We start from the raw sequence: 21,489 nt of genomic DNA, 5'->3' as shown, positions 1-21,489 counted from the left end.
AACTTGGCCGCAAGATTACATCATGACTCTATGGCAGAGATGGCGAATGGACCAATTGCTCAAACTGAAACCTAAAACCCACTTATTTATCACAAAGTGCCAACATTACAATAAAAGCAACTCACAGCCAGTTCAAGCAAATATATATATATATCCTCGGCAGCATGCAGACTGGCCATGCAAAAGCTCGGAAGAGCCACGGCTAATGAGTCGTGGCTCATGACATCCTCATCTGGTGCGCTAATCCTTTCCGAACATGCACATGGCCCCTATGTGTGCTGTTATCTGATGCTCATCTACGAGGACAATGCTGGATTGACATGGCTCACATGCTGACAGATAGGGCTCTGCTTGCGCACTATGGAACGCATGCCATAGGTTCTCCACGACTGCCCCAACCCTACCCTGGTGCACTTCCCTAACCCTAATATAGGGGTAAAATAACATTGAAAGGGGCGATTTGAAAAAAGCTTCCTTGAGTAGCTTTTTCTGCGCAGCTCAAAATTTCTGCCCATTCTAAAGACATTCCAACCATCAAACTCATGCCAGGACCCCTCATTTTTCAAACCCTAACCCTACCTTTGTGTACATCCCAACCCTAAAACAGGGTGAAAGTTCCACCAAAAAAAAGGCGATTTTGAAAAAGCCTTCCTGGAGTAGCTTTTTCTGCACAGCTCATCATTTCTGCGCTTTCTAAACACATTCCAACCATCAACCGTATGCTAGGACCCCTCGTTTTTAGAACCCTAACCCATCCCTGATGCACACCCCTAATGCTAATATAGCGCTAAAATAACGTTGCAAATAATGTGCTTTTGAAAAAGCCTTCCTGGAGTAGCTTTTTCTGCACAGCTCATCATTTCTGCCCATTCTAGACACATTCCAACCATCCAACACTTGCCAGGACCCCTCGTTTTTCAACCTTAACCCTACCCTGGTGCACACCCCTAACCCTAATATAGCGCTAAAATACCTTTGCAAGTTATGTGATTTTGAAAAAGCCTTCCTGGAGTAGCTTTTTCTGCACAGCTCATCAATTCTGCCTGTTCTAAACACATTCCATCCGTCAAAACCATGGCAGGATCCCTCGTTTTTCCAACCCTAACCTAGTTTGAGTTTGAACCTTTTAGAGACTTGAGTGCCCAAACTGCAACCCCAAGTCCACTTTCCACGCATGTGCATGGCATGTATGTACGCTGTTATCCAATGCTCGACTGCTGGGGCGATGCTCGGGCTACTTGGTTTGTGTGTCAACAGAGAAGTCTTGTGTCCCTGCTGTGTTACGTGTGCCGTAAGTTTGGCACCACTGACCTGTGGGAATGTGTTTCTGTGGTCAACAGTTGCTTCATAAACATAGTTAAATGTTGACCATAGTTAATTCTTAATCATACTCTAGTGTGACAACATTTATCTGTACTGAGTGTCATCTAAGTGCAGTTTCAAAACTACATTTGATGAAGGTAATAGAACCTGGTTAAAAGATGACCAGGTTACTCTGTGCTATGTTCATACTGATACCAGCATAGCTCTTAATCGCAGATCAGTCAAGAATATTTGGTAAGTATGGAAAAATGCTCATGGTAACCACCGTCCTCCATTCTTTACCATATGTAAAAGGTCTGGAAAGTTACATCTGGTGAACTTAATTACATCCTACGTTCCTATGTGAAATGAAACCCTGGCCACCCCAGGATAATGCTGAGCTGAGAAAGTTAGAAAAAAAGAGGAAACTAAATTATTATTGGAGTATCATGATTGTGCAGAAAAGTATTGGAATATGGCACTTATTTTGCTACCTGAGAGTTTATTATTACAGTTTATTATTTACAGTAGAGACTAGAGATAGCTCACTGACAGTGGCAAAGAGGGTGGAGCTCTGCCTATTGTTTCTCACCTCCCTTTCACTCTCCCCCAGTCCCCCAAACCAATTCAGATTTTAAGAATGATGGATGGCTGCAACCCAGCACATCCCGTCTTCTTTCTTAAAAATGTCACTGATGGGGCGGAGGGCATTTTCAGAGCATATGTGATAGCTGCCTGTATTCAAAATATTCACTTGGTCCTGCTGCCTATGCTGTTTCTGTGAGTGTATGTGCATGGTTTTTAAATGGGAGATATGCATACTTATCTGTTGGGGAAACAGCCTTTGTGCTGGGATAACGTAAAAGCACCTTCATGAAAGCTGAGAATGTTCAAATGTACTCCCTGGCTGTCAGCTAGGAAGCAAAGCCTCATTGGCTGTTCCCTGCCTTCCTAAACATCTATGATTGCTGGGCCATCCTGGAGACAGCCCCAGTGCAATCGTACAAAAAACAAGGCAAAGCAATTTTTTGGGCATGCTTAATAGAACAAGAAAATGGGTGGGCATTTTCTCTTCAGTCGAGAGCACGGATATTGGGCATGTTGTTGGAGTGAGGTACAGTGCAGCAGCCTTGCCCTCCCCACATGGAGTCAGGACCCTTTGTTGGACAGGATATACGGTGACTGGATTTACACAATATGACAACAAAATGTTGATTATTACTGTTGGTTCTTTGTGATGTAGTGCGGACCCATTTGGTGTGACTGACCTTTGCCTTATCATGGTTAAAAAATACAATGAGATACAACTATCTGTTACAGGATTTGATTGCACTACATTTGCTTGTTGTGTTGTTGCAATTGGAGAACAGAATCCATCATGGCTCAGACCCACGAACAAGTTAGGGAATGAAATCCAAGCTTATCTGGACATGTGGAAAGAGAACAGTCTCTAGTTTCCTTGTGTCCTGATACTGGATATACAAGCAAGCCTAGAATGTCTATCCCATGTACAATCTCAAATTTTATGTTTTTATTTATGTATTAATTTATTGCATTTTATAGTATTCAACAGCCAAATTTCTCTGGGCAGTTCACAACTGTTATTTTTAATTCCTTCTCCTCTTTGTAGTTATAATCATTGCATACTATAGGGAGTCACTCTGAACACACACAGAGAGAGTCAATATGGGCTTTCTTTTCAATTTGCTTCTGAGCTTATTGGTGTAACCATTTCAGTATAACAAATGAATGACTAGGGAACTGATGAAAAAATGTACTGATGTTTCAATGAAGAACTTCTAACTGAAGTTTGGAATGCTTAAAGGTTCCCATCAGTAACATTGGCTGCCAGTTCAAGTCCAGGCTGAATTCAAAGTGCTTGTTATAACATTTAAAACCCTAATGGCTTGGGCCAGGTTATCTGAACGAATGCCTTTTCCCAAATGTTCCCACCTGTTCTGTAAATAGTTGGCTGAGGTCCTTCTCAGGGAGCCCCTTCCTAAAGAAGTGAATGGGGTAACAATTAAGAGAAGGGCTCTTTATATAGTGTCATCCCATGTTCCCCAGAGAGGTAAGCCTGGCACCGTCTTGGCACCAGGTGAAAACCTTTTTGTTCTCCAGTCATTGTAACTGTTAAGTCACATACGACTTTTTAATTCTTGAGTTTTATTATTTGCTGTTGTACCAAGAGGTTTAAGTTATTATAGCTACAATGTTGTTGTCTGTTTTCTGTTTATGGTTTTATTCTTTTTCAATAGAACTTTTATTGAATATATTATTTTAAATTGTACACCACCCAGAAAGCCTGTGGGCTGTGAGGCAGTATAAAAATGCAATCAATCAATCAGAACAATGAACTTTCCAGTGAAGACGTGAATGCAAATCATGTTAAGGTATAATTTTGTAGTGGCATATTTATTGCAGCAGAAAGTTTGACTTGTTCAAGGGACATTGGATCTCCAACCTAGAAAATCATTCAGTCAATCATGTGCATCATTTCCCTTACCTGTCTTATTATGTTGCATCCAAATAAGCACAATTTGTGCTTTGCACTTAGAGAAGATTGGTTTCCTTTGAGAGTAATCTCATGATCTTATTGTGCTGGTGCTTTATCAGTGTTCTCTGCATGCTGTTAGTAGAACTTGGAGAACCGGTCTGGGAAAAAGACTCATTGTAGTTTGGAAGTTGGGAAATAATAGGTTTTATCATGGAAAGAAAAGACTGGTTGTGCTAATTTGTAACTGCTACAGCTTTTAGACAATTTTTTTTGAGGAAAAACACATTACAGATTGGTATTTAAGTGATATCTGTCAACTCTATCTCTGTAGCAGTGCTGTAAACCAGATCTAAAATGCATGTTGCTCACCCCAAGGCCAGAAAGCCCAGAGAAGAAGTTGAGTACAGCAGGTCGGAAGTTCCTTTCACCTGACAGGAACAAACTGGCAATAAAATGATCCAGGGTTTGGATGCCCTATCTCTGCCCTGTGAAGAGAGACTGAAGGAACTGGGCATGTTCAGCCTTGAGAAGAGAAGACTGAGGGGGGACATGATATCCCTCTATAAATACCTCAAAGGATGTCACAAAGAGGAAGGTTGGGATCTCTTCTTGGTAATTCCAGAATGTAGGGCACGGAACAATCATGGTGTAACTTGGTGTCCTACAACAGCAGGGGGTTGGACTCGATGGCCTTCATGGACTCTTCTATTCTATGATTCTATGACATCAGAAGGTCAGAATGTCATTTTCCTAGTATATATGCTTGCTTAGGGTTATGAACTTCAAATGCCATAATGGCAGGGCATATTGATGAGTAGGTAGTCATTTGGGTGCATCAACACATTTGGCCATTTGAGTAAATCTCTTGAGCACCACCACAAAGTGGTTGCTGTGGGAAGCCTGGCAAAGAGCAAATCATCCGCTCAAAGGGCTGATTGACAAGGCTGAGGCTCGGGTCTCAACACACTGAACAACTCTTTTGAAACCATACTTGTAGCACCTAAAAAACCTATTTCATAGCCACTCCAACTTCTGGGAAGAAAGTGTCTGTGTGTGTTTTAAGATGAGAGGGGTAGGATACCTTGTTGGATACCAAGAAAGATGTTTGGAGTTTCATAGGTTCCCACAGGTATTATGTCATCTTGGCCTGTCATATCCATGGAGATGATTCTTCCATGGACTTCATCAGTCTTTACGCTCAGCCTGTGAGTCCTCTGGATTTGACCTTGACATGAAAGAAGTATTTGAGGGGTAGGGATAGGCAATTCAGTGCAATGGCCACCAGCTGTGGGGTGCCTAATGGACTACACCTCAGAGATGCAGAGTATGAGCTCCAAGGCATTTAAAACTGAGGTGTGGGTGATGTTGCTTTTTCTGATTCTTTATTTAGATTTCTATGCCCTTCTTCATGAAGAACACCCATATCAGGGTAAACAAGATAAAACTGCAGTAGTTGTATAGAACACTAGCAGAAACCCAACGAAAACCAGCTGAAGTACTACGATTTTTTTAAAAAATGAATTTTAGTTGTTTATTTTTGCATGAATTGTACATGCTATTGTCTGCCTTTCAAGGAGAAAGGCAATTAATGCATTTTATGTTTTACCGGTGAGTTGATGACTATGAACAACCCAGGAAAAGAACCCATTGTTGGTTGTTGGGTTCTGAACTCTGGTATGTTCATGGTTATGTGCATGGTTTACAGATAATAAAACACATGGTTTAACAACAACCCACCCTTAGGGTTGTTGTTACATGTGAACCAGGTCACCCTTTTCCAAACTACAGTTCTGACCACGTTGTATTTGGGAAAATGCTCCTTCACTGGCTTATTCTGTCAGCTGCATTTCTTCTTGATAGACTTTTAGTTCTTTTGTATTTGGGGGAGGCAATTGGGGGCAAGTCAATGGACTGGTGAAGAAGGCTTAGTACATAGGTCAAATTAAACTATGAAATTTGCTGTTTGCAAGGTATAGCAATAAACATCAACTTGGATAGCTTTAAAGGGGAACCAAACAAAGTGATGGGAGAAGAAGACTGTCAGTGGCTATCAGTCCCAATGGCTATATATTTTCTCTAATATCAGAGGATAAGCTACTCAGTCGCTGGGCAACACAAGCGGAAGGGTGCTACTGTGCTTATGTCCTGCTTGAAGGCTCCCATAGGCATCCACTTAGCAACTGTGGAATCAGAATTCTGGATAAGAAAGGCCTCTTATCTTATTTGGTATGGCTCATCTCATGTTCTTAAGTACCCTTTACTAGCCTGGTGGCCTTCAGACATGTTAGACTGTAAGTTCCACAATTCAGTGGCTGTGCTGGCCAAGTATTGGTCATGTTGTCTGGGACTTAAGGGAGTTGCAATCCAACTTATCTGGAGAGCTCCAGGTTGGGAAGGCTGTTATAAGGCTGTTTAGTATAAGAAATGTTTCAGAAGTATCTTTTATTCCAATACCCTACAACTGGCTGTGCTTAGATCCAGTGGTTTCCTTTAACTTAATGAAGATTGCTTGTTATTGATCCATGATACAGTTGTTTCCCATTCCATACAAAGCTAAAAATGACTATATATTTGGTCAAGAGGAAGAAAGAATGCAACAATGGACATATAGTCCGAGAATTTGACAGTTCGGAACCAGGAATCCAATATTTAAAGCGTCCAGGGGAGCTGAAGATGATAGAAGAAGGCAGTCCCAATACAAGTATGGAAGTATACAGAAGGCAGTCCCAAACTGACAAGAGCTGGAGAGACTCATTTAAAGTTCCTTATTGCCTTAGAAATACCTGCAGTTTCAGCAACTGAGCCTGAAGACTTCCACAGTCATCCAGGGTCAGGATCTAGGAGTCCCATGTGGGCTTTCAAATTAAATAAACTGGAGAAAAAAGCTATAGAACAAGCACCAGCCATTACCCAACTCCCACAAAATCTACTACCGTTGTTTCAAAACTACTGTTATATTCTTTGCCTCTGAGAGCCTTGAAGCCACAACTGTAAAGGCCACATTTTAGAAGTTAATTTAAGGAGGACAAATTATGAAAATATTAGAAGGGCTAATGTTGTCCCTATCTTCAAAAAGGAAAAAGAAGAAGAACCTGGGAATGACAGACCAGTCAGTCTGGCATCAATCCCTGGGAAAATTCTGGAGCAGATTATAAAGCAGTCAGTCTGCAACCACCTTGAAAACAATGCAGTGAATACTGGAAGCCAGCATGGATTTCTCAAGAACAAATCCTGCCAGAATCACCTGATTTCATTTTTTGAATGAGTTGGACATACTTCTAAGGAAGTGAGTTGAGCCTGGAAGAAATCCACAGACCCCCATGGCACAGCCAGGCACCTCCCCTAGCCATCATTCCCAGCCTCTAACCTCCCTTCCCACTTGCCAGTGGCAGCATACAGAGAAAAGGGATGCAGCAAGCAGGTGCGCTGGCTGTCAGTCCTGGTAGCCAACCATGGCTCTGCTTGTGCAGCCCATGGGGCTGAGTGCTGGTGTGTGGCCTTTGAACCCTGAGTATGCTTACCAGGAACTCAGACTCCACTACAAAGCAGACCAGATTGTGGGAAGCCAAAAATCAGGAAATCCAGCAGATTTTCCACCCCCTAGTGTGCATTCCTAGTCTCTATACATCATCCTCATCATCATCTTTATACCACCCTTTAGCTAAAGCTCACTGGGCAGTACACAAAAATTCATAGGCATAGGTACAATAGTAAAAATCAATACAGTAAAATGCAAATGCAGTAAAATATAGTGTAGAATTCCAGTATACGAGTTTTAAATGTCTAAAGAGCTAAAATAATTTCAATAAAAACTAGACAGACCAACAGCTAACTAATGCCTTCTATTGAGTTTTTGGAAGACATGATTTTCAAACCAAGGGCTGCATGATTTTGTAGCTCAGCTGACCACTAAAACAATAACCCATCTCGTCCCTACCCTTACTGTTAGAATATGAATAGAGGGACCTCATTTTATGCTACAGCCTTTCACTTGTAATTGCAACCTTTTTAATCAAGCTATTACTATTTTTGTCATTGTTCTTTGTTACATTGCCAGTTTTGAAATTATCTAATTTATTGCCCGCCACTTAGCATTCATAGTTCATCCATGTAAATCAATATTGCTGGTTCTTGTTCTGCAATTTCATTAATATTAGGAGGGTGCTACTATCTTAAGTGACTTCCTCTTTTACTATTTTGGTAATTGTTGGCCTGAGAAAATACCTGATATGTTACTGCTAAAAGTTAATCAAACTTCATGTCCCAATATTCCCAACAATGACTGAGGTATTCTTGGCAACTTCCACTGTACTTCATCTGGTACATGAGAATACATGCAAGTGTTATTCCTACTTCTAGCACAGTATGAGCTTGGATCTTCTCATTCAGCACAGCTCTAAAGGTTTTTGTCTCAGAATCTGAATCAGAACTACGTAGAAGAGGAGGTGGGCTTGGCATGCTTAGCTGCAATGCCAAGGCCAACCGACCCAGAGATAAAACAGGTAGGTCAGGCCATTTCAAGTTGTGTGGGATGCGTGGTTGAGTATTTAGAGGCAAGTGAGGTAGACTGAACATTACCAGTCCAATTTTCCGGCTGCAGGTAAAAGGGACAGACCAATTGTGAAGCATCAGACATTCTTGCCCAGTGCCAGAAGTAAGCTGAATGGGGACTAGAACCTAGATCTCCTGAGTCTCAGCTTCTATACCACCCTGGCCCTCACATTAGTCCTTTTCAGATGACATTAACTGGGCAAATAGGAAGGTGGTGGAACCCCAGCAACCCCCCACCCCCACAAACTGCTGCACATTTAATAAACACATTGAATTGTTTCTATAGATGATTATGCATATTTGTGTGTGCATGTGCATGCATGCATGTCCGCCCACCCATATAGCATCACTACACCATTGCATGCCCGTATAGCATCTCTTTACACCATTTGCTGCAGGCATAGAGGTTGTAGGTTGTGCCTTCTTCCATGATGCCACTCCCTTTCTGCATACCCTGTTACACCATCTAAAACGGGCTTTTGCAACAAGGAGCAAGAACACTTTTTTGCCTATAGATTTTTGTCACTTCTGTGTCTACAGTGCAGAATTCCACTTAGGGAGACTTTCTTTAGTAGTATTTGAGAACCCTAACTCAAAGTTACTCAGTGAAATTCAAGAGATGATTTAAGAATTACTTGCACTGAATGAGCTACTCTATTTCTAGCTATTTTCCCTTTGGCTGTGTTCAGCAGTTTTATACATCAAAGAACCTTTCTTCAAGTTCTGCATCGGGTCACGCTATATGCTGCTCTTCCTCCACCCGCTGTGCTTGTTTGTAGCTTGTTTTTCTACGTGACTTAATCCCTGTACCATCATCGATAACTCTGAAGAATAATAGTTACAATCAGCAATCAAAAGGACATTGTCTCTGTAATGGCTAATTATTTTTGGAATAATTATTCACATTAATTGAGGCTGTGGAAATCATTAATATTCCAGCTGCTGGATTCATTAATATTCCAGCTGCTAGAAGGGCCTGTGAGTGCATTTGCAGAACTGTAAGTGTCTCCTTTTGAAATCCATTAGGGTTGTTTCCAAGATCTTGAAAATGCATAATGTACAGTCTTCTTCACATCATGTTATATTCAAGCAGAATTGAGGCAGAAATTCTGCTTGTGGTTTAATCACAGTGGTGTAATGTTTAGACACAAGCAAATCTGAACTAAAAGCCTCTGCAAAGGTGTTTTTTAATTAAAGATTTAATAACTTACTAATCTAGTCACCTAGTTTTATTATATCATACCTAGCAAATCATCTTTTGGTCTCTTAGACCTCTTAAGTCAGAGGTAGGCAAACCTTTACCTTCCAGAAATGTTGGACTGCAGTTTCCATGAAATCCAAACAGCATGACCAATGGCTAGGGAATCCAGGAATTATAATCCAAAACATTTGGAAAGTAAGTTTCTTGCCCTTTCTCTTATATCCTATCACCACTCTCCTAGGAACATATTCTCATTTGACACTTTCTTCTCTTCATAGCTGAGTTACACAGTTGGCATAATTAGATTGTGCAGCTTTTGCTAGACTGTATTACTTCAGAGAGCATATGTGGGAATTGACTGTCATATAAAACTGTATGGCACATGGAATAATTTAATTGGAAGGTGTGATAAAAGTAATGTTTTAAAATAATGCCTTTTGTAATAAAAAATAAAGAGCTCCAGGTTAAAATGTGTGTTCAACCAGCTACAAGTTGTTAGCTTTCTATTATGTCCTTTTGAAAGTTGGTATAAAGTGATTCAAAGAAATGACATTTGTTAAATATCACAAGACATTCTGTTTGAATTTGAATATTCAACACCTGTAGCAGCCTTCCAAAGTCTGGTACCTTCCTAGATGCTGGTGCTCCAATACCTTACTAACTGAGGATAATGGAAGTTGTTATACCCCACATCTGGAGGATGTTAAACTGGGGGTCACTTGCAAACCTATAGAGGTACAGCTGACGTGTAGGGTAAACATGAGTTCTTTTCTTGACTGCTTCAGCTTAATGTTTGTGAGATTGTTCACTGGGTGTCACAGTGCTGAGAACCAACGGGACACCTGTTGTTAGGGATCTTCTGTTGTATCCCTTCTATGTGAATATCAGTGTTTCTTGCACATTTTTGTTTTTATCATTCCTGCCTTTGTGAGCTTCTCTGAGATAGATGACCATGGTTGTTTGTACAAGATTCTTTTAAAAGTTGTGTCAGCAAAGCAAATCACATATAGACAAAAAAGAATGATCACTAATTGCAGCCCAAATCAACTTGAGCTTATACAATTGATTTATCATTTAGCTGCTCTTTGGAGATGAAAATCTATAAAGAACATTAGGTTTCCTTTTAAAAGCTCTCTCAGAGTATCATTATCTCAATAATGTATGTTGATTGTGTGGTACAAAAAATCTACAATCATTTTTAGTCTTTTAAAATTCTCCATTCCTCTCCCCTTCTGGAACAGATGTGCAACCTTGCTTGTCAGAGGCTCCCCTTTAAGTGGACAAAGTTGCAGGCTGGCATGTGGACAGACTTGAGAAGGTCAATAAAGCCATCCCTTGCACTGGACAATGGGGAGGCTTAACTCCCCCTCCCCTACTTTAATGGTGTCCCTAAGTGAAAAGCTACCTTTAGTCCTATGGATAAAACACTACAGTTTGCAAATCTGCTACAATATTTGCACCATGGATGCTGCTTGTCCCAACTTGCACTGACACAAAATCTGCAGGTGGCTGCAGCAAAGACATAGGCAACTCTCTCCCCACAAAAGTTCTTGCAATGTACAGATTCCCCTCCATGCACATACCTTTCATTATCATGATGGAAATTCTGCTAGTAGTAATAATATTCAGAACAGGATTTTTATATCATCTTTGGTGTTCCACCACCACTTTTCATTCTTAAGAAAGCATTAACTAGTTGGCAAGCTATCTTACGTTAAAAAAAAATCCCTTGTTTCCCGGTATCTCAGTGTCAGGATACATAGCAGAGTTCATTGCCATATTACTCATTTTCCAAAGGAAGTATGGCATCTGCTTATTTGGAGCCATAATACCCCTGGCTGTTTGGTTTCCTTCAAATACACTTCTAAGCAGAGAAACTGCTTTGAGTCACAACTTTTTTGTTTTTGATTAAACAGCCATATGTTTTAGAATTAAACAGTTTCAGTTGTTATATTAAATTTGTAGTTGATTTGCTACCTTACAAAACTCAGTTACCTCATACCCTTCATCAGCTCTTTTAAGATGGAACAGATGGAACAGTTCTGCTGCGTCATCATGTTTTCTTGACTTATGATTAGATTTTCTAAAGATAATGTGTCACTCACATGTTTAGTGTTTCTCCTCTCTGAAGATCTGCTTTTTGATTGCTCTCTTCCTTAGGCTGCAGCTGGGAACCCTTCTGTCTTGTATGTTGCAGGAGTCTGCAGCATCTTCAGCATTGTAGGAAATGGCCCTTATGTTTGTTCTTTCTGAGATTGATCAACCTAATAATTAAATGTCCTCCTCCACCTGCCCACACACACACATCCACAATTGAGGGTTTGGCCAGCAGATCATCTCCAGGCTGGTACCATGCATGGCAAAAGAAAAGATGCAGGCATAGAGTTGTAGAGGCCAGTACTCTTTGGACATTCTGTATTCAGGAAACCGATTCCATATCAACCAGTCTGTGGAGGCAACCCTGTCTATTTGTACCTTGAAATGTGCTTCATTTTCAGTTGATTTGGGATGCTTTTTGAGCCCTCTCCACTACTCTATGGGGATTCGGAGTGCACCACGGAAAGTGCAATTCCCCTGTGGCTGGCTTGAAGGGATGGGGCACAGCTCTGTGGCAAAGCACATCCTGTGCAAACAGAAGGTTTAATCCTTAACTCACTGACACAAACACTTTTTGAAGCATTTTACTGCCCTGAGCCAAATTCCCTTGTAACTCTGGAAGTAAAATGTCCCTAAACAAATCCTTGAGTGTACTGTTGATTTTTAAATTTGTTTCATTGGATCACTTTTTGTTTTCACACCCCATGACACATGTTTTTTGCCCCAATGTATCAGATTTGCTGGACAAAAAAGCATGCCAGTGGCAAAAAACAATAGATTTCTTGTAATACTTCAAGTCCTGGCACTTTTTTAATTAAATGTCCAGAATCTGGTTATTTTCCTTACTGTTATACAGGTGGCTAAATTCCAGAAGTGCTAAGTAGATATGGTCCTACCCCCTGTCAGTGAAGCATCTTGGGTACCAGCACTGGGAAAAATCTGCTGAGCTATTATTCCCAAATTAAGTAGACAGTACTTGGACGCAAGGCAATCAAACTGGTCAGGCCTAGAAGAGATCAACCCTGACTGCTCTTTAGAAGGCCAGATACTGAAGGTGAAACTCAAATACTTTGGCAACCTAATGAGAAGGAAGAACTTCCTGGAGAAGAGCCTAATGCTGGGAACAATAGATGGCAAAAGAAGAAGGGGAGGCAGAGGATGAGGTGGCTGGATGGAGTCACTGAAGCAGTTGGTGTGAGCTTAGCTGGACTCTGGGGGATGGTGGTGGACAGGAAGGCCTGGAGGAATGTCGCCCATGGTGTTGCGATGGGTCAGACATGACTTCACGACTAACAACAACTATGTTAGAAGGGCCAACCAATGGTTTAACTGAGTGAACAGGCAGTTACTTTTCGTGGTCTCTGTGGCACACATACAGGCTCTACACGCATGCATGGAGCTATTTCGGGAGGATTCCAAAGCCAGCTAATTAGTATTCAGCAGGAGGGCAGTCAATAGACATGTCTAGTGCGAAGGCAGGGCTCCTGCCAAGACCTCAGTTCTTTATTGACCGCCATTGTGAGCACACTAGGAAGTTTCTCCTCCAGTTATCTCTGCTCACAGAGCTGGTGAACTCACTGCCTTCTGAATTGACCCTCCTTATATCACCTTTCCTAAGAACAAGGTCATGCTCTGCCCTGACCCTACCATTCTACCTAAAGTTGTCTCTTCCTTCCACATGAATGAGACTGTTGTTCTACCAGTGTTCTTTTAAAACCCTTCTAACTCCATAGAAGTTGCTCTATATTCTCCAGCTGTTCCTTAGAGTATTAGCTTTCTACAAATTCAGAACCCAGTCCATCAGACAACTCCAAAGACTTTTTATTGCTTATTCTTGCCTGCACTGGGAATCACCTATCTACCTGCAAAGGTTTTCTAAGTGGATAGTCCATTCTGTATCTCTGGCCTATGAACTCTCTGGAATTCATCCCTCTAGCTCTGTCAGAGCACATTCTACTAGAGCTACTTAGTCCTCCACAGCCCTGCTTGCTGGAGTGAGTATCTCTTAATGACTTATGTAGAGCGGCAATGGTCAAATCTCTCTACCTTTATTCACCATTATCATCTCGATGTTCGATCTAGAGAGGACTATGCTTTTCTAAAGAGATAGATGAACTGTTTTGGAACTAATGGTAGGGTGTTTCCCTAAAATCACTAAAGTTAGTCCAGAACTACAAACTTGGCAGCCAACTTGGCTGGGAACCTAAGTTGCTGCATTTTCAGAGAGGGAGATAGAAGGAGAATTAGAAAGAAGTGTTTAAGCTTTCCTCTTCATTCTGCACTTTCCCAGTTGATGTGGTAAATGCATTTCAAACCTTAGCTTGAGGAAAAGCAGTAGGATTTACAGGAAAATTGGTAGCCGGTGTTGAACACCACATACTACAGATCATTGCAGTGGAGATGTGGCTGCTGAATGTGACACTCCATCTTATTTTAATATTCTCCTTTTTTACCCTGCAAGGAATCCAAGGTAACATAATTTCTCCTCCTTGCCATTAATAATAATCCTGTGGAATAAGTTAGGCTGAGAGACAGAGTCCAGAGTCACATAGTGAGTTTCATGGCTTAGAACCCAGCTATCTTGAGTCCCAGTCCAACACTCTAAACCACTGTACCATACTGGCTTGCTATCATAACAATATATTTTCAGCTGCTCCGTGACTATTCTGTAAACCGCCCCCCCTCCCCACAAAAAACCCTTACTGTTGAATGTTAGATTTTCTCTCTCCAATGCACTTCCAGCAAGCACAACCAGCAAAGAATGAGTCTCTGAACACACAGAGAACAGTCTGTTGAACCCAGTCTAGCAACTACTTTCAGGCATTCTCCTTTTAAGTACCTCTTGGGCCCCTCCCTCTGAGATTGCCTTTTTGAGATGGGCAGACGTCTTCTCTGTCCACTGCTGCTCTAGTTGGTCGCCCTGTCTGTCCTAGTGTTGCATCTGTTGCATCTTGGGGTCAAGAGTTGTGCCAGGCCCAGCTGCTGCGGTTCTTCTTCTTCCACACCCCCTCCTTACATTTGTAAATCCTGACATACCTGAATACCTGAGGAAAATGCCCTTGAGATTAGCCAGTTTGCTGCTCCCATTTCAACATCTGAGAATTCTGGTTTCCAGGGCCCTTCATCATCTGATGAGTCCTGTCCTTGGACTACATGCCAAGAATGATAGCCCCTTTCATTCCCAGTGCTTATTTCTGTAGAACTGCGAAACATTTTAGCAGGAAGGCATCTTAAGACTTATTAGGAAACCCATAAAATATCCAGGGAGGGTACAAATCACTTGGGCCTGTAGGCAGCAACCATAAGAACACAATCACATAGCAAATCCTATTGAACCCTTCTGGATTTGTTTCTTAAATAAAGGTATGGTAGAACTGTTAAGTCTGACTATGACTTCCAGCAATACATGTTTTTTCCTGTTGCACTGGCATTGGTGTTGTCTAGTAAATAGGAGCATTTGAAATTGTTGGTTGCCATCAGTCGCAAGTGAAAATTGCTTTTGTTTTGGCTGTCACAGCCAGTTTCTATTTTCAGCTCTTTCTCTTACAGTTTGCCTACATGATGATTTTACTGTAGGGTGAACAGCTTTCCCATTTTATGGGCTTGCAAACTGTAAAAGGTTGCATCCTTCAAGCAAAGCACATAATCCTGCCTTGTTCACAAAAATAGCTTCAAGCTTGTTCCCTATGGACATTTTTCATCTTTTCTCAAAGTGGCTGTTGCTGCTTTTCAAATACTGTTTTATGGTTTCTGTTTGCATCCACAATAAAGAATAAGAAAATGGGATTGTATTGAGTTTAGTTGTGTACAGATACATTTTTATGAGGAGCTTGGTATTTCAGATCAGTCAAGTTAACCAAAGAATCTTAGTGTTTGTTCCCAGTTAACCTAAGAAATTGTTCCAGAGTGCTGCATGTCATTGCAGAGGCTGACTTACTTCTCCCTGTTAAGTAATAAAATCTATCAAGTTTTTTAATGTGCTTCTTCAGCAGTACCCTGTGCTAGCAGTTTGTGAGAAACCCAGTTTGAGGTGAGAATCCATCAGATTTCCTTGGCTTTGCTTCCTGGACTCTAGCCCACTTTTTCTCTGCCCTACATCTGCCTCCTGCTGGGAGTTCACATAGGCATCCGACAGGAAGCAAAGGCAAGCAAGTTCATGAGTCAGGCTTGTGCACGGTTCACCTGTGTACCAGTTGTGCAAGCAAAGTTCTGCTTCCACAGACGTAACTTGTGAGCTTAGCCTTAGCCATGGACTCACTGAATGACTTGGGCCAGTTGTATACCCACAGCCTAACCTAATTCAGAGGGTTGTTGTTGTGAGGATAAATGGAGAGGTGGAGAACCACATAAGAGGCCTTGAGTTAATTACAAGAGGAAGAAAGGTGGGATAGAAGTGTAACATAATAACAAAAAGAAGAAAAACAACTGTTCTGAACTGCACAAAGAGCTTTGGCTGTTGTGCAGTATAGACATTAATTAATTAAACAATCCTCATCACTAAGATATTGAGAAAAAAGCACTTTTTGGATGCAGGTGGGAGAAGGTAGGTCTTTTAAGGCACTCCGTTTAGGTCAGTATTGCCTATAGCAGTGGTAGGCAACATAATGTGGGTGGGCACCAGTTGGCCACCATATTTTCCTGCTTGCCAAGGTGATGTACCTTTCCCACTTTAAATAAATAAAAGGCACTTTTTTGAGCTGCAGCTGAGGTAGCTGTGGCATAGGTTTCTGTTCATAGTGAAGACTGTGTTTTCAAAAGAGTTGTTTATTAAGTTGGGGCTCAGATCTTCCCTCTGTCTTTCGGGGAGGTTACTTGTCCTTTGCCCTGCCTCCTATGGTAACTGTTTCATGGTGGTGCCCAGGGCAGTTTCTCAAATTACAAAGTATGTCCACAGCCGCACAGATTTGACTGTTCCTGGTCTATATTGACTGGTAGCAGCTCACCAAGATCTCAGGCAGGTCCTACACAGAAGTGCTTGAGACTGAACCTGGGACCATGTACATGCAGGTATGCTCAGCCAGTGAGCTGTCGCCCTCCTTCACTCTTCTCCAATCCATCTACTACAATGAAAGTTGCCCAGGGCTTATTTAATTATGGTAAACTAAGAATGCAGAAGTATGTTGTAATGTTAAAGATGTTTGAGACAAGTGTGCTGGTAGTGTTTGCATGGTGCTTTGCATCGAACATTATTGCATGTAGTGGTAGTGCTTGGAATTTATTGGGATGGTGACAATTTATAGATATTTTTAATGCTGCTTAAAGCAGTTTTGTCCTAATTGAAAGTCCAGCCCACTGGATTAATTAATAGAGATTTAAAGGGTCTGGCATATATAGTCATTATTAGAAATGCAAGAGAGAGAGAGTACATTTCTGAACTGCTTAGCAAAATATGCTGCATTGTATTTTTCATATTCATTTGAAAGATGGTTCCCAGTGTCATTTATTAGACTTCGTCTTTCCAAATAACCTTCAGTATTAGCACATTACTAATTGCATTTGACTGTCAGTTTTTCTGGTGAATTAAATTTTAAAAACCATCTTGGTATGAATGCAAAGGAGAATTAAAAAGATTAACGTAGTCTGTAGAAATTTTGGGACTGTTTATTTTGCTTTCATTAGAAGTATGAGACATTGGCCTTGTTTGCATGTAACACTAAGCTTTAGGTTGTTGAATTTTGAGGTGTCATGAGTGTGAAGTGGTTTGTTAGCCACAAACAACCTAGAACAAGAATCCATGGTTTGTTGTTGGATTGTGAATTCTGTGTTGTTTAAACCATGGATTATCATTTCATGTTGTAGAACCTATTGGTTGTTCATGGGTGCTTTACCAAACTGTAGAAGTTGTGGGCAAGAATGGTCAATATCTGCAGCCATTCTTCATGCCAATGCTACAGTGCCACAATAATTGGAAATAATTGGTGAACCTCTCATTTAGTTTCAGAAGAAACAAGTTCTGGGCTGGCCATACCCTACCAGCTTGACCCTTTTGTTGTGATGCTGACATGGGCTTGGAAGCGGCAGATTTGTGCATGCGATTGTAGGCATAATGAAATAGCAGCACCGTAAAGCAAGCTGAAATCCTAGCATCTGGACTCTGTCCATCTTTAACTCCCATTTTCTCACATTCTGTATACATGATGGCAAATAAGAGCCATGTATGGAGGAGGACAGAGAATGTGGGGAGCTTTCAGACAGTCTGACAAGAGAAGATCAAGGTTCCTTCCCTCAAGCACCTAATGAGGAGAGGCAGCTGACAAACCTACAACTATACAGAAGTGACTTGTGCCTGTTTGCAGCAGGAGAAGGGTTCCTAATTGTTGCCGTTTCTTTGCCCTTGCAGGTATTAGGAGAAATGTGTAATGTGTAATACCACAAAAAACATTCTTCAGAACAGAGCCTCCCTCTCTTCCAAATCAGACTTAGTCATAAGTCACAGAGCAGCTGCCAGAAGCAGTGCTGGCTTCTACAGTTCGAGGGCAGGCATCCTGAGAGCAGCTGCTAGAACATGCTCCCAGAAGCGGACCCTGGCTGGAGCAAGGCAGGGCTCAGCAGCAGGAATCAGGGAAAGAGGAGGAAGGTGGGGGTGAGCAGCAGGCTCCCCGATCTCTCCAAAGCAGCAGCAGGCATTCAGCGAGCTGCAAGCACAACTTAAAATGAGCGGTCATGGTGGGTGATGGATCCCACAAAGAAGACCTTGGTGGCTGGATGCAGCCTGCAGGTTGTGACCCTTGCATTCGTCAGAGTGAGGAACCTGCTTCAGGTGTGCAGGGATGTGTGCATGTTTCTGTGTGGAGGGGGAAGCAGCCCTTCAGCCATTCCCCTCCTTTGGAAGAAAGAGTTGTGTGTGCCACGTAGCCTGAGCTGCCCTGCCACAAGCCATTCTAGTGTCCTCAGATGGGGCAGAGAATGTTGTCCTGTCACCGGTATTGAAGTAAAAAGTAACTGGCAGTCCAGATTGTTTCTGAACATAGAATGGAGGACAGGTGCCACCTTGCCCTTTGCCTCAGCTTGGTTACACATGGATTTTCATGTGATCAATGTTTCTTGTTTGATGGGAAGAGAAGGGAGGAAGGTTGCCCCCATGCACACACAAATACTGTTTTGAATCCATTTTCTTGGGTCCTCACATTTCTAGACATACCTTCCCTCATAACAGAAAGGGAACAGTCCTAAATGCCTTGTCAACCTTACTGTGATGTTTTTCAGAACAGAATTTTGTCTTGTTGCTTTCCAGCAGTGAATGGTACTCTGCAACCTAAATGCAGTTAGCCCTATGGACCTGAATATAATTATAATAAACATATTGGGTTTTCCTAAAAGAAATGGCAGATGAAAAGTTATAATTCAAAGAACTTTAAAAGAACTTGGCAATATAAATGGAAAGTGATTTAAAAACAAACTTCATCTTTTTGTGTTTGTTTTATTAACCTGTTCATTTTCCAATGAATTTGTGAAAACTTATTTGATCTTTTCATCGATAACTCCTTTTTATCCTAACCCTTTGAGGTAGGGCTAGGAGGAGAGATAATGAATGGGTGAAGGTCTCATGCATTGAGACACTTGAATACACAGGCAATTATATCTCAGCCTCCCTGGTCTGGCACTCTAATTACATTACACTGGCCATGCCACTATGGTAATCAGGCTGTTATAGGTAGAGAATGCCAATCTGTTAGATGTTAATATTGTCACTTTCTACTGTAACTGATAACGGATACTAATAATCCAAAATTTTGCATAATTCTAAAGGTCTAAAACAAAAGTACAAATGAAGCAATTTGCCAGTGTCATTGAATCCTAAAGCTCCATTCATATTAAAATTCAAATGTTGGTAGCTAGCCATATGTCAATGGCTACTCGGTTGATGACTGCATCATGATTTTTATTATCCAGCAACAACTGAGGCAGTCTTCTAATTGCAACTGTTACTGGTCATAAAAATCTTTTAAAAGTGTGCTGTGTTTGGTTTTAAGATGTTGTTGTTTATGAAGAAAATTTTAAGAACTTTGTTTCTAAAGGACCAATTTCTGTGCCCTTAAAAATGTTATTGTCTTTGAGTTGCATGTTACTGACACTCAAGTGGAAAGAAGTGGAAAGAAATGGAAAGTTCTGTATAGAAGCTTTTTCCAAATTAGCTCATGGGTTATTGAAGCTATGAGGTGTATATTCCCTAGCCCACAGGGGGAAACATAATTTATGAAGCAATCCAACATCATCATCAACTTCATCATTAGGTTCCAGTCCAACTCCGTGCCCAGTTTCAAAGGTTCTGGTGTTAACTTTTAAAACTCTGAACCACTTTGGGCAGAATTACCCCTTCCTGCTGTAATCTCCTGAGACCCCTCTTTGAGTGCCCCTGCTGTATGTGAGCTGGGTGACTAGTAGAAACAGGGCCTTTTCAGTAGTGGTGTCTCTTTATGGAATGCCCTGCTCAGAGATGCTGTGGTTGTTTGGTGCCTGGAATAAAGACCTTTTTATTCACCCAGGTTTAGCCTTTCACATTTATGCATTAATGAGTTTTTTTTTAAAATCTTGCATTATTCTTGATTTTGCTTTGCTCTTATTCTGTGGCTGTTTTAATTTATTTTATATATTGCAATTTGTTTGTTATACCTATATTTTGTAAACAGTTCAGAAAACTTCACCTATATGGTGTCACCTATATTGCTTTGCAAGTAATAGCAAAACATATAAAAACTAAAAAATGGAGCCCATTGCCATATACTGGGCTGGCCAAACTGAGGCTCGTGAGCCGCATGTGGCTCTTGGAGTTTATTTTATTTATTTATTTTTCAGTTTATATCCTGCCTTTTCCTACAAAGGGCTCAAGGCAGCTTACATCATTCTCCTCCTTCATCTTACCCCACAGCAACAACCCTGTGAGGTAGGTTGGGCTGAGAGTCTGTGACTGGCCCAAAGTCACCCAGCTGGCTCCATAGCTGAGCGGGGACTAGAACCCAGATCGCCTGAGTCCCAGTCCGGTGCTCTTAACCACCAAACCACACATTTTGCAGCTTGCCACTTGCTCCCACCGCCCATGAGAGACCACTTGTGGCTCTCAAACATCTGACATTTACCATGTGTGGCTTTTTCATTGAGCAAGTCTGGCCGCCCTTGCCATATACCAACATTCCCCAAATATGTTGGACTATAACTCCCAATATCTCCCAGTTGGCTGGAGGATGCCTGAAGTTTTAAACTAGCACATCTGGAAGGCACCATGTTGAAACTCTTACATACATATGCCCTGTTGATTAGGGTATGGGGATGTTATTTATGTTATGCCAGCTTGCCACCATTTTCAACAGAGCAACTGGAAAATGAAAAATGCAATCCCTAACTGACTGTATTTGTACCCACATCATTAGTTTTTACATTGTTCTATGTACCATATGTCAGAAAGAGTAGAGAAAGCATCTTTCCCTGCTCAACAAAGATATCTGGACCTTCCTGCTTAAGAGGACTGTGGCTCAGAGTTCTTCCTTGAATCAGCCAACAAAACCCAAACACCCGACCTTGAGTGACCTCACCCTTTTGCCCACCTAGCCTAAGAGGCCTCGCTTGGTCCTTGTGCATGTGGATGAGCCAGTGCTACCAGTAGGAGTGGTTTAGGTTTGTTGGGCTCTCAGAAACATGTCCAGATTATGGTCTTTCCACAGATGGCTGGCTACCCACTGTGTGAATAGGATGCTGGACTGGATGACATTAGTTCAACAGCATCAGCAGCATCCATTTCATGTCTCTACCCCATCTCCTGCATTGCCAGAGCTCTCTGGATGGTTACAACAGTGCTTAAAACAAAACAATACAATACAAATATCACACAAACAACATTAAAAGT

General features: G+C 41.5%; 1 protein-coding gene across 1 annotated transcript in view; it reads left to right on the top strand.

The window, feature by feature from the left end:
* DDX10 (DEAD-box helicase 10) overlaps positions 1-21,489 on the top strand; it is a 176,044-nt gene that overhangs the window by 123,697 nt on the left and 30,858 nt on the right. The window lies entirely within an intron of this gene.

This window comes from Varanus komodoensis, unplaced genomic scaffold (genome assembly GCF_004798865.1).
Source record: "Varanus komodoensis strain SLA01 unplaced genomic scaffold, ASM479886v1 scaffold4, whole genome shotgun sequence".
Classification (NCBI taxonomy): Eukaryota; Metazoa; Chordata; class Lepidosauria; order Squamata; family Varanidae; genus Varanus; species Varanus komodoensis.
This window is presented reverse-complemented; position numbering and strand designations above follow the sequence as displayed.